This window comes from Panthera uncia, assembly GCF_023721935.1.
Source record: "Panthera uncia isolate 11264 chromosome D3 unlocalized genomic scaffold, Puncia_PCG_1.0 HiC_scaffold_8, whole genome shotgun sequence".
Lineage (NCBI taxonomy): Eukaryota > Metazoa > Chordata > Mammalia > Carnivora > Felidae > Panthera > Panthera uncia.
The window spans coordinates 66,613,302-66,623,762 of NW_026057586.1; positions in this window are offsets into that span (position 1 = coordinate 66,613,302).

Genomic DNA, 10,461 nt, shown 5'->3' on the forward strand with positions numbered 1-10,461 from the left:
CCTTTTTGCTAAAAATGCTGAGTTTGCTCTCTACCCATTGGGCATAATTACCTTTCTCCTCTCCAGGGCCCCCTGCGTGTTCTAACCTGAGGAGGAAAGGAAGGGCTGGAAAGCCAGACCAAGTTAGAGCCTGACTCATGAGCTCTTGTCTCAGACAAAGAGATCAGCATAACCCAACACACACACACACACACACACACACACACACGTGCAGGTGCACACGCACACACACCTTTTTTCATATTCTTTAGGGCTGAGTGGCCACAGCTGGGGGCTACATTTGGCTCTGGGCTCTCTTGAACTTTCCAGATTTTCTTTTTGCCTGGTCTCTTTCTGACTTTCTTGGGCTTTCTCCCAGGGATATGCCACATCCATTTCTTTGCTCCTTTTAATTATTTTTGGTTCTGTTATTTAAACCCACCTTTACGTGCTCGATCATTATAACTCAGCCTAGATTCGTCTATTCGGGGATTAATTAATTTTTATCAAGCATCTCCCCTGTGGCCAAGGTGAAGACAGAAGCAGGGGTGAGCCACAGACTTGACCCTGTCCTCAGGAATGAAAGAGCCTGCCTAGGAGGAGAGACAGATGAAGCGGGGAAGGTTGTTAGGGATAAAGATGGGGAGGGAATGTGGAGGGCAGGGGATGGGCAGGTGACCCTGGAAGTCTTGGGGGAAGTACCTCCAAGAGCATAATTACACTCTTTGTCAAGATGGCCAACCTTACATGAAAAGACAGAATGGGGAAGGTGACCGAATCTCGCTACACATCCTGACAAGTGGAGCTTCTCCCTTCTGTGGAAGACGTTGTTAGCTGCTCCCCAAATCTGTTTGCTCCTCCTCCAGGTCACACAGCTCAGACCCCTCCCCCAGCCTCCCTCACAGTTGGCACGACCATAAGACCAAGCATCCGTCAAATGTGAGCGGAGCGATGTACTTCACAGCCGGACCCTCCCAGGCGTGACCCTTCATGCTCTTTCCTTTCCCACTGATGGAACTCAGGGAGCTAGACATCCCGTGCTGAGGGTGGAGGGAGCCACGATACAGCAAGTACCTGGGTCTCTGCTATCTCTTGGAGGGAAGTCACCCTGGAGAGTTGCCCGACCGCAACTGTCTTCCCTGGACTTTGCAAGAGCTAGAAATAGACAGCCGCCATCGTTGAGCCATTGCACGCTTTTGGGTTTGTTTGTTACATCATGTCTGCAAATTAAGTTTTGTTGAAACACAGTCTCTGGCTGCTTTCATGCTGTAGCAGCAGAGTTGAGTAGTTGGGGTAGAGACTGTATGGTCTATAAAGTCTAAACTATTTACTATCTGGACCTTTATAGAAAGTATTTGTAGACCCTGGTCTTAATGAATACACCAAGCATCTGGCCAGTCTAGATTTCTGTCTTGCTCCCCAATATGGGTTTCTTTGAAGATACCAGTCCTGGATGCCATGGCTTTCTGCCCTGGCTTAGTTCTGGTTTCTTCCACCATTTTGACTCCTTTCCTAGGACGCAACTAGGTTTTGTGCATTGGACCCAGAGGCAGAAAGAATGGTTAAGGATGATCATTCTTCAACCTTCTCAACTGTTAGCGCTGACCTTCTGAATCATCTAGAACAACTCTCTGAATGTTCAGAGAGAGGGCAGTAGATTTTCCCAGGGTCACCCAGCCAGCGAGTGGCTGAGAGGTCTTGCAGAGGAAGCTGGGGGGGCAAATGAACTGCTTCCCAGTTGAAAACAGCTAATGTTTATTGAGCGCTTGCTATGGGCTAGGTGCACACGGACTCCCTCCAGCAAACCCCAAGGTCTACACTGCTACTTTTGTCATCACTCCCATTGTACAGAGGGAGAAACTGAGGCACAGAGGGAGGTTAACTTGCCTAACGTCCGTCTACCCTTTTGGTGAAGATTTGAACACAGCAATGTGGGATCAGAGTCCATGTTCTTGCCCATGGCGCCATATTGGATCTAACATCCTTGCCTTCACTGAGTCTTGAAACTTTCCCCTGATCATCAGCGATGGGAAGAAAAGACTGAGGTATGCAGGGTGGTTCTTCCCTAGCCCTTTCCCTCCCATCCCAGCTCCTTCTGATCCTCAAAGCCTAGAATGGTTCATCAATTTTGTTTGCATATCCAACTTGAGACACTGTCATTTCATTAACTCAAGCGAGGGGCTCTTCATACAAGACTGAGCTTCCATAATTCTCTTTAAAGTTACGGAGAAATGTATGCTTAATTATATTTGCATATGAAAAATAGGGTCTAATTAGTTTGATTGATTATTATTTTAACCCTAATGGCATTTTGAGTATCTGTCCCAACTAATAGCAAGTGTATCGCTAATAAATCATTGAATTTTTACGGCATGGTCTATTGAGCTGGCTTATGAAATATATTTTATTAATATCCCGGAATGTATTGAAACTGATACAAGTCAAACATCAGCTCATTTATTAAACTGTTTAAATGTCAGTTTTATACAAGAGTAATAATACAGGAAATATGTTCGTTCAGGAGACATCAGTAGGCCACGGGTCCTCAAAATATTAGTTATCTTGGAAAAATATATTATGGAAATAAAAGTCCAATTATGTCATTTATTGCATTAAATAAATCTATATTGACTAACATAAATGTTGCACATTAGCAGATGCACTTTCTTTGAAACTTTTTAATTCTCCAGGATTGCGCTCAAGGGCACAGGGGAGTCTAGGTCGGGGTCGGTTCTCATTGTGGTCTGAGGCTGTGCTGTGCACGAAAGGTCCCCAGGATATCCTTCCTGAAGGGTTTTGCTTCTAGGACATTCCCAAGGACTGGAGTTTGGATCACTGTATTTCCGGGAGCATGATGTCATTCATGTGACCCTCTCTTCATTTGTTCATCTGTTGAGTACTTCTGGGTGCACACCCTGTGTCGTGTGCTGCTCCGTGGGGGCACTGTGGTGCACCAGAAAGGTGGGACCCTGCTTCCGTGGAGGTGACATTCTAGTGGGGGTAAAATGAAAAAGAAAAGCCTCTTTCTCTGCCTCCGCAGCACATACCGACCAAAGGAAAAAACAGTGTTGTTGTTTTTTTTCCTATCACTCGCAGCACCTCTGACCCCCCCATGTGTGGGTTTTTTCCTACTCCAACCAGTTTTCTGTCTGGACACCAACTGGGAGTCCTATCATTCAGCTCTAATATGAACTATGTGGGGCTAGGGCAGACTCCACTGGTGAAGGCCTCAGTGCCACAAGACTGGCCCCGGGTCCAGACACCCATCCTAAGTCCCCCGCGTTTCTGATTGACCAGCTGTACGTCTGGGCTTCCCATGAGCCCCCTTCCTCACGTTTGATAATTTTCTAGAGAACGCAGAATGCAGGAAAGCACTTTACTTATATTATCTGTTTGTTATAAAGGATACAACTCACGAACAGCTAAGTGGAGGAGAATCATGGGGCCAGGCATGGGAAGAGGGAGGCAGAGACCCCATGCCTTCTCTGGGCTCACCACCCTCCTAGCACCTATTTGCTGGTGACCTGTTCAGCGACCTGGAAGCTCTCAGAACCCCACTCTTGAGAGTTTTTCATGGAAAGCTTCGCTACTTAGGCACAATTGATTAAATCATTGACCATTGGTGATTGAACTCCACCTCCAGCCCTTCTCCCCTCCTCAGAGGTTGGGGGTGGGACCAAAAGTGCCAACCTTCTAATCACGTGATTTGTCCCCCGGGCAACCAGCACCCCCTCCCCCTCCCCCCCAGGGCTTCCCCAAAGTCACCTCATTAGCATACACTCAGGTAGGGTTGAAAGGGGCTTATGAATAACAAAAGACACTCCCATCACTCACAAAATTCCAAGGGTTTTAGGAGCTCTGTGCCAGGAGCTGGGAACAAAGACCAAATATGTATTTCTAATTATGGCACGTCGCAGGGGGAGACAACGGACGAAAGAAGAAATGAGATAATTTCGGGTGCTGGTCCCTGCTCTGAAGGGAATAATGCAGGCTGTTGGGGTGGGGTATGCCCTGGGTGAGGCTCCTTTAGATGGGAAAGTTGGGGACAAGGGCAAGAAGGAGATAGGCAGGTCAAACAGCCTGAGGCAGTGACCTCCAGGTGGAAGGATCAGCAGGTGCCAAGGCTCGAAGTTAGAGTGGACTTGGCCTGTTGAAAGGATGGAGTGAGAGTTGGTGGGACTGGAGCTAGGAGGGGGGAATGGACAAGTGGGGATCCCCAGCTTACGAAGGGCCTCCCAGTCCAAGAAAGGGAGTATGGGTCTAATTCACTGAGTGATGAATACCCCGGGGTTGTTAGACTCAGGAGGGGCGGTGGGGGGTGGGGTGGGGAGATGGTCAGATTTATATTTTGCCAAGGTCACTAGGGTGCTGGGGGGGACTGCAGGGGGCCAGGCTGGCCGTGGGGACACAGGCAGGAGGCGGGTGCAGTCATTAAGGGCAGGACAGGGGGGAGGAGAGAAGTCGAAGCTTCAGGATGTATGTAGAGGTCGAGCTGACAGGATACCCTGATGGATTAGATACCTAGAGACGGGGAGAGAGGAACCAAGGACGCTTCCAGTGTTTGATCTGAGCATCTGGGTACCACTTACAGTGCTGGGGAGGAGGTCATGGGAAGGAATGGTTTGAGTAGCAATGTCAAGAGGGCATTTATCATCACATCAGGGTTGGAGGGCCAGCATGAATCATCGAGTCCGGTGGCGGTTCCCCCAAATTAGGCTGGATCAGAATCGCCAAGCCTGCTCGTTGCCATCAGGAGTCATGGACCTTGTCTCCAGAGATTCAGATTCTTCAAGTCTGGGGTGGGGTGCAGCCATGAGGGTTTTTTGTTTTTCTTGTTTTTGCTAACCCCTGGTGATTCCAATCCAGTCCCCTCATTTTTCAGATGAGGAAACTGAGGCCAGGGGAGGAGACAGGAGATGCAAATTGGTGGCATGAACTACGATGCAAACCTGGGAATCCTTGGCTCTTCCCATGGCTGGGGCTGTTTTTGTCCCTATGAAAGAAGCCCCAAGGCATATTCGAGTGCCCTGGTTAGGCAAAGCCCAGACATTCCAGCTCAGCCAAGTTCAGGAGATAGGTGAGGTGTAGGAAGTTTTGGAGTTAGGAAGAGGGAGGAGGGAACGGTTTAGCTCTTGCCATCTTGCTGTGCAACCTTGGGTAGTTCACGTAACCTCTCTGTTCCTTGGCTTCTCCACATATAATTGGACATAAGAATGATGCCTTCTTCATAGGATGTTATAAGGACCAAATGAGAGATTCTCACGTGAAAGGCTTAGCACAGCGCCTGACACATGGTAAACCCTAAAAAGACATTAGCTGTCATCTGAATACAAATTCTATGAATCCCTCAGGTGGTAACCTGGAGAGGCAGCCAGAGCAGTAATAGGTAAGTGTGCAGACGTGGGGATCAGACAAACCTGGGTTCAAATCCCACTTCTTTGCTCTGGGAGCCTGGGCGGACTCTCTGAGCCTCTGTTTCCTCAGCTGTAAAACAAGAGGGCAGCAGTTATAATACCCACGTGGAGGGGTGGTTTGTGGATTTGAGAAAAAGGTGCAGGGAATTTTCTGGCTCGGAGCCTGGTGTTTAAGGACTGGGAGTTATCGGAGTTATTATGCCAATTTCAACTCACTGACCCAAATCCCAGGCAATTGTATTTCCTTCAGAAGCTGCCACCTGCCGCCTGGGGTCTGCCAGTGGGTGGTCTTGAAGGAGAGTCTGGCAGTGCTGTGTGACCTTGAGCAAGCCCCTCACCCTCTCTGGCCCCTGTTGCCTCATGTGTGAAATGAGCAGGCTGGTCTAGTTAATCTCCAAGGTCTTTTTCACAGCCTTTAAAAAAAAATCGATGATTGTAACGGTCTGTGATTAGTGAGAAACCATCTGCCCCAGGCAAAGACCAGACCCTCCCCAACCTTTGGGGGGTGGGCGGGGGGGGGGGGGGTGGGAGGGGAGGGAATCAAACAATAAGCAGTCCGCTTAGCAAATTGCCACCTCATAGGCCTTAAAAACGAATATCTGCTTTTGTATCAGCCTTGATTGAAATTCTTATGCTATGGCGGCCGTCCCTGCCATCAATGCCTTAATTAGAAATTAGGACAGTCACATTGGCATAAATTAAATCAGACTAAAGATGATTAACAAAGTAATGCAAGAAATCATTAAATTAAACCATTGTGCCAAGTCCTCTGCTGATCTATCACAAATTTGGGCTGCTAATGAGGTCTTAATTAGTAAGTTAGGTCGAAATAATTCATATCATTCACTTCAAAGACAGCCCTCTTTCTTTCTTTCTTTCTTTTTTTTTTTTTTCTCTTTCTGAATCCAACCCCCAATGCAAATTTACCATGGGCTGCGGAAGGGGGTGGCGGACCACATCAAGAAATAACAGCGTTCCTTGGATTATCAAAACCAGCTTGGCACTGAATGTGTGCGTTGGGGAGCCTGTTCTGACGTCAGATTTGCCTGAAGGGCAGAGAGCGCTGAGCTCCTTGGATGCAGGAAGAATGATAAGAAGAGAAGAAACGTCCAGAAGGCTGTCCCCTCATGACAGAGGTGGGGAAACTGAGGCCCCGATCAGGGAAGCCACACAGAGTGGGTTTGGAGGGGGGGGGGGAGCTGGTGTCCTGAGTCAGGATTGGCTCTTCTTTTCATTGCTTTGTGGTGTCTCTTGTTTGTCTGGAAGGTGAAGGAGGCAGGTCCTGAAATGGTCAGCGCTATGGAAACCAGTTGGTAGGAGGCCCTGCTTGGTTGGGTAGAGCCTGGCATCTTCTTGGTTTGCCAAACCACAGCTCCAGCGCTGGCTTCCAAGAATAATGTCAGTTATCGGAACAGCGAGCATTTACTGGGCACGCACTACATGCTAGTGTCTGTGCTCAGTGCTTTCCACAACTCTCCTCGTTTCACTTGCAGAAAGTAGCAGGCATTGTTGGGTTCCCCATGTTACTGACAAGGGAGCTGAGGCTCAGAGAGGCGAGCTAGTTTGCTCTAGGTCACACAGCCAGGAAGAGGCAGAGCTGGAATTTGACTCTGATGTACCAGTGTATGAATGCTTAACTGCTTTGCTTTCCTGTCTCCATAAATAACCACCGGATGGCAGGGCAGCTGGCTGGGCAGTGCTTGGGCAGGTGGTAGCAGCTGTTGGAAGGGTGAGCGGGAAGAACAAGCCGGCCGTGCAGATGAACGTGTTGATTTGGCAGGGGTGGGGCTTTTGGAAGGAAGATCCGTGGCTTGGGGCTCGGGCAGGTCTGAGGTTGACACCTGGCTCCCCAAACTCCTAGTAGCCATGTGTTCTTGAGCCAATTGCTTCCCCTGTCTGAGCCTCAGTTTCCTCATCGGTAATATGGGTACAATTAATGCCTAACACGAGGCATTTGTGCAACTTCAACGTGATCACGTGAGAAATGTGCCTTGTGCACAGTTAGGTGTTCTGTAAATGTTCCCTTCTCTCACTTTCTCAATGGTCGTCTGGTGATTCAGCGAGCTTTTGCTGTTTAATAAAGTATGAAACTCAGTGGCTTAAACCAAGAATGGCTTATTTACTTATTTATTATAAAATTTTATTTATTTATTTTGAGAGAGAGCGTGAACAGGGGAGGAGTACAGGGAGAGAGGGAGAGAGAGAATCCCAAACAGGCCCTGTGCTGTCAGCACGGAGCCCGATGTGGGACTCGAACTCATGAACTGTGAGGGCATGACCTGAGCCGAAATCAAGAGTCAGATGCTTAACCGACTGTATTTATTTGTTTGTTTATTTATTTATTAAAGTAGGCTTCACTTCTGGCATGGAGCCCAAGGCGGGGCTTGAACTCATGACCCTGGGATCAAGACCCGAGCTGAGATCGAGTTGGACGCTTAACTGACTGAGCCACCCAGGCACCCCAAGAATGGCTTATTTAACTCAGGATCCCGTGAGTTGGCCATTTGAGCTCTACTGGGAGGTTCTTCTGCTGGTCCTCTCTGGGCTCCCACAGGAGCTGGTGGCCATTGGCTGCCGGGGGCAGGGAGGCTCCACCATTGCGGGCTGGTTGGCCGCTGGCTGGGGTGACCGGGGTAATGCAGCCACGAGTCTCTCATTTTCCAGAAGGCCAGTTTGAGCTTGCACTGTTGGTGGCCAAAGGGCTATCCAGCAAGGGGGGGCTAACCCTACGGCCCAAGCTTTTCTCAAGCTTCTCCCTGCATCACATTTAGTTAAGTCTCGTCAGTTGTTGTCGACTGAATTTACGTCCCTACTCCCTCCTCAGATGTCCAGTCTGCATCCCTGGAGTTTATGAAAATGTTACCTTATTATCTGCAGAAGGAACTCTGCAGATGTGATTAAGCTCAGGACCTTGAGATGGGGAGGATTATCCTAAATCATGGGGGTCTTTATAAGAAGGAAGCAGAGGGGTCCTGCAGAAGACAAGAAAGTCATGTGATGTTGGAAGCAGAGATTCGAACGACAGCCTTTGAGGATGGAGGGAGAGGCCACACGCCAAGGGATACAGGTGGCTGCCGGAAGCTGAAAAAGGCAGACATAGGTTCTCCCTAGGCGGCCACCGAGCTGCCTAGTGGGGGTGTCCGGGACTGAGCTCTGATCTCCCGGACCTTCAGCAGGAACCAGCCCCGCCAACCCTTCGGCTTCTGTCCTTAAGGTTCACCTTGAGACTTCTGACGTCTGAGAAATGCGTAAGAGGACAGAATGTGTCGTTTTAAGCCACTGAGTTTGCGGTAATTTACAAACCTTGAGCAACCACGGGAAGCTAAATGTGTTGCCCAGAGCAGTCACGTGGCCCAGCCCAGATTCCCTGGGTGGGAAATGGACCCCGTCTCCTGATGGAAGCTGCCAAGTCCCTTCAGAAAGGTGTGCGTATAGGGATGGGAAGAATATTTGGTCATATTTTACAGTCTACATGAATATATCACTTCACCGTGGTGATTTTAAAAGAATAATAGTAATACGAACATGAAATCTATTATTAATAATACAATAAATATAATAATAATCACAATTGTAATGTATATTTATTATTTTTTAAAAATTTAATGTTTATTTTTGAGAGAGAGAGAGAGACAGAGCATGAGTGGGGGACGGGCAGAGAGAGAGAGGGAGACACAGAATCCGAAGCAGGCTCTAGGCTCTGAGCTATCAGTGTACAGCCTGACTCGGGGCTCAAACTCATGAACCGTGAGATCATGACCTGAGCTGAGGTCAGAGGCTTAACCGACTGAGCCACCCAGGTGCCCCAGATTATTTTTTGTTATTAAATTTTTTTTAAATGTTTATTTTGAGAGAGAGAGAGAGAGAGCGCAGGGGGAAGGGCAGAGAGAGGGGGAGAGAGAGAGAATCCCAAGTAGGCTCCACACTGTCAGCACAGAGCCCGATGTGGGGCTTGAACTCACGAATCATGAGATCATGACCTGAGCCGAAATCAAGTGTCGGACACTTAACTGATTGAGCCACCCAGGGGCTCCTATAACGTATATTCAGTGGGCACTTTCTAGAAGCCAAGCAGCGTCAAGCACCCCGCATACCTTACTTTTCTTCTTCTTTTTTTTTTAGCTGTGGTAAAATAGGTTGCATAAAATATTTCAGCCACATTTAGGTGCGTCGTGCAGGGACATGAAGTCCATTCATTGTGTGGTGCAACCATCACCACTTTCTATTTCCAGAACTTCTTCATCGCGCCGACAGAACTCTGACCGCTAAGCAGTGACTCCCCATTCCCTCCTGGAACCCCTGTTCTACTTCCTGTGTCTATGAATTCGCGCATTGCAGGTACATATAGAAATGGAATCATACACTATTTGCCCTTCGGTGTCTGGCTTATGTCACTTTGCGTGACGCCTTCAAGGGCCATCCATGCTGCCGTTAGCACGTGTCAGGATTGAATCCTTACAGCAGCCCTGGGAGGCCATCGAGCTGCCTAGTGGGGGTGTCCGGGGCTGAGCTCTGATCTCCTGGACTCCGAGGGGACATGTTGACCACATTTTGCTTCTCTGTCTTGCCTCTCACAGCAGGTGCTGGGCGTCCCGGGTCTCAGTACCAATCATAGCTCAGTGCAGGCCCCACCCCTCCTCCCCACCGCTCTGCCCAGAGTCATTCATTTATTTCGCACAGTCAGGATGGCTCCCCACCCCACCAGGGCCAAAACAATCACTTCTCCATTGATTCTGCATCAATTAATTAAAAAATCTATCCAACCGCTCCACAGTTTGATGGACTTGGAGGGTTTGGAAGGGGATAAATAAATGAATCCTGGGGTGGGGGTGGAAGTGAGGGCCTGGGGAAGGGAGCAGGTGGGGAGGCTCAGCTCTGGGGTGTACAAATTGTAGGAGACCCTCTACAGGGGGCAGGGGCCCAGACCTGGTGGTTGTATTAGTGGTAATATATATATATATATATATATATATATGTATATATACGTATGATGGAAACATTAGCACCGTGGAAATTGGCCATGCGATGCATCAGGGCCCCTCCTCCCAGACACCCCCAGAAGCTGGCT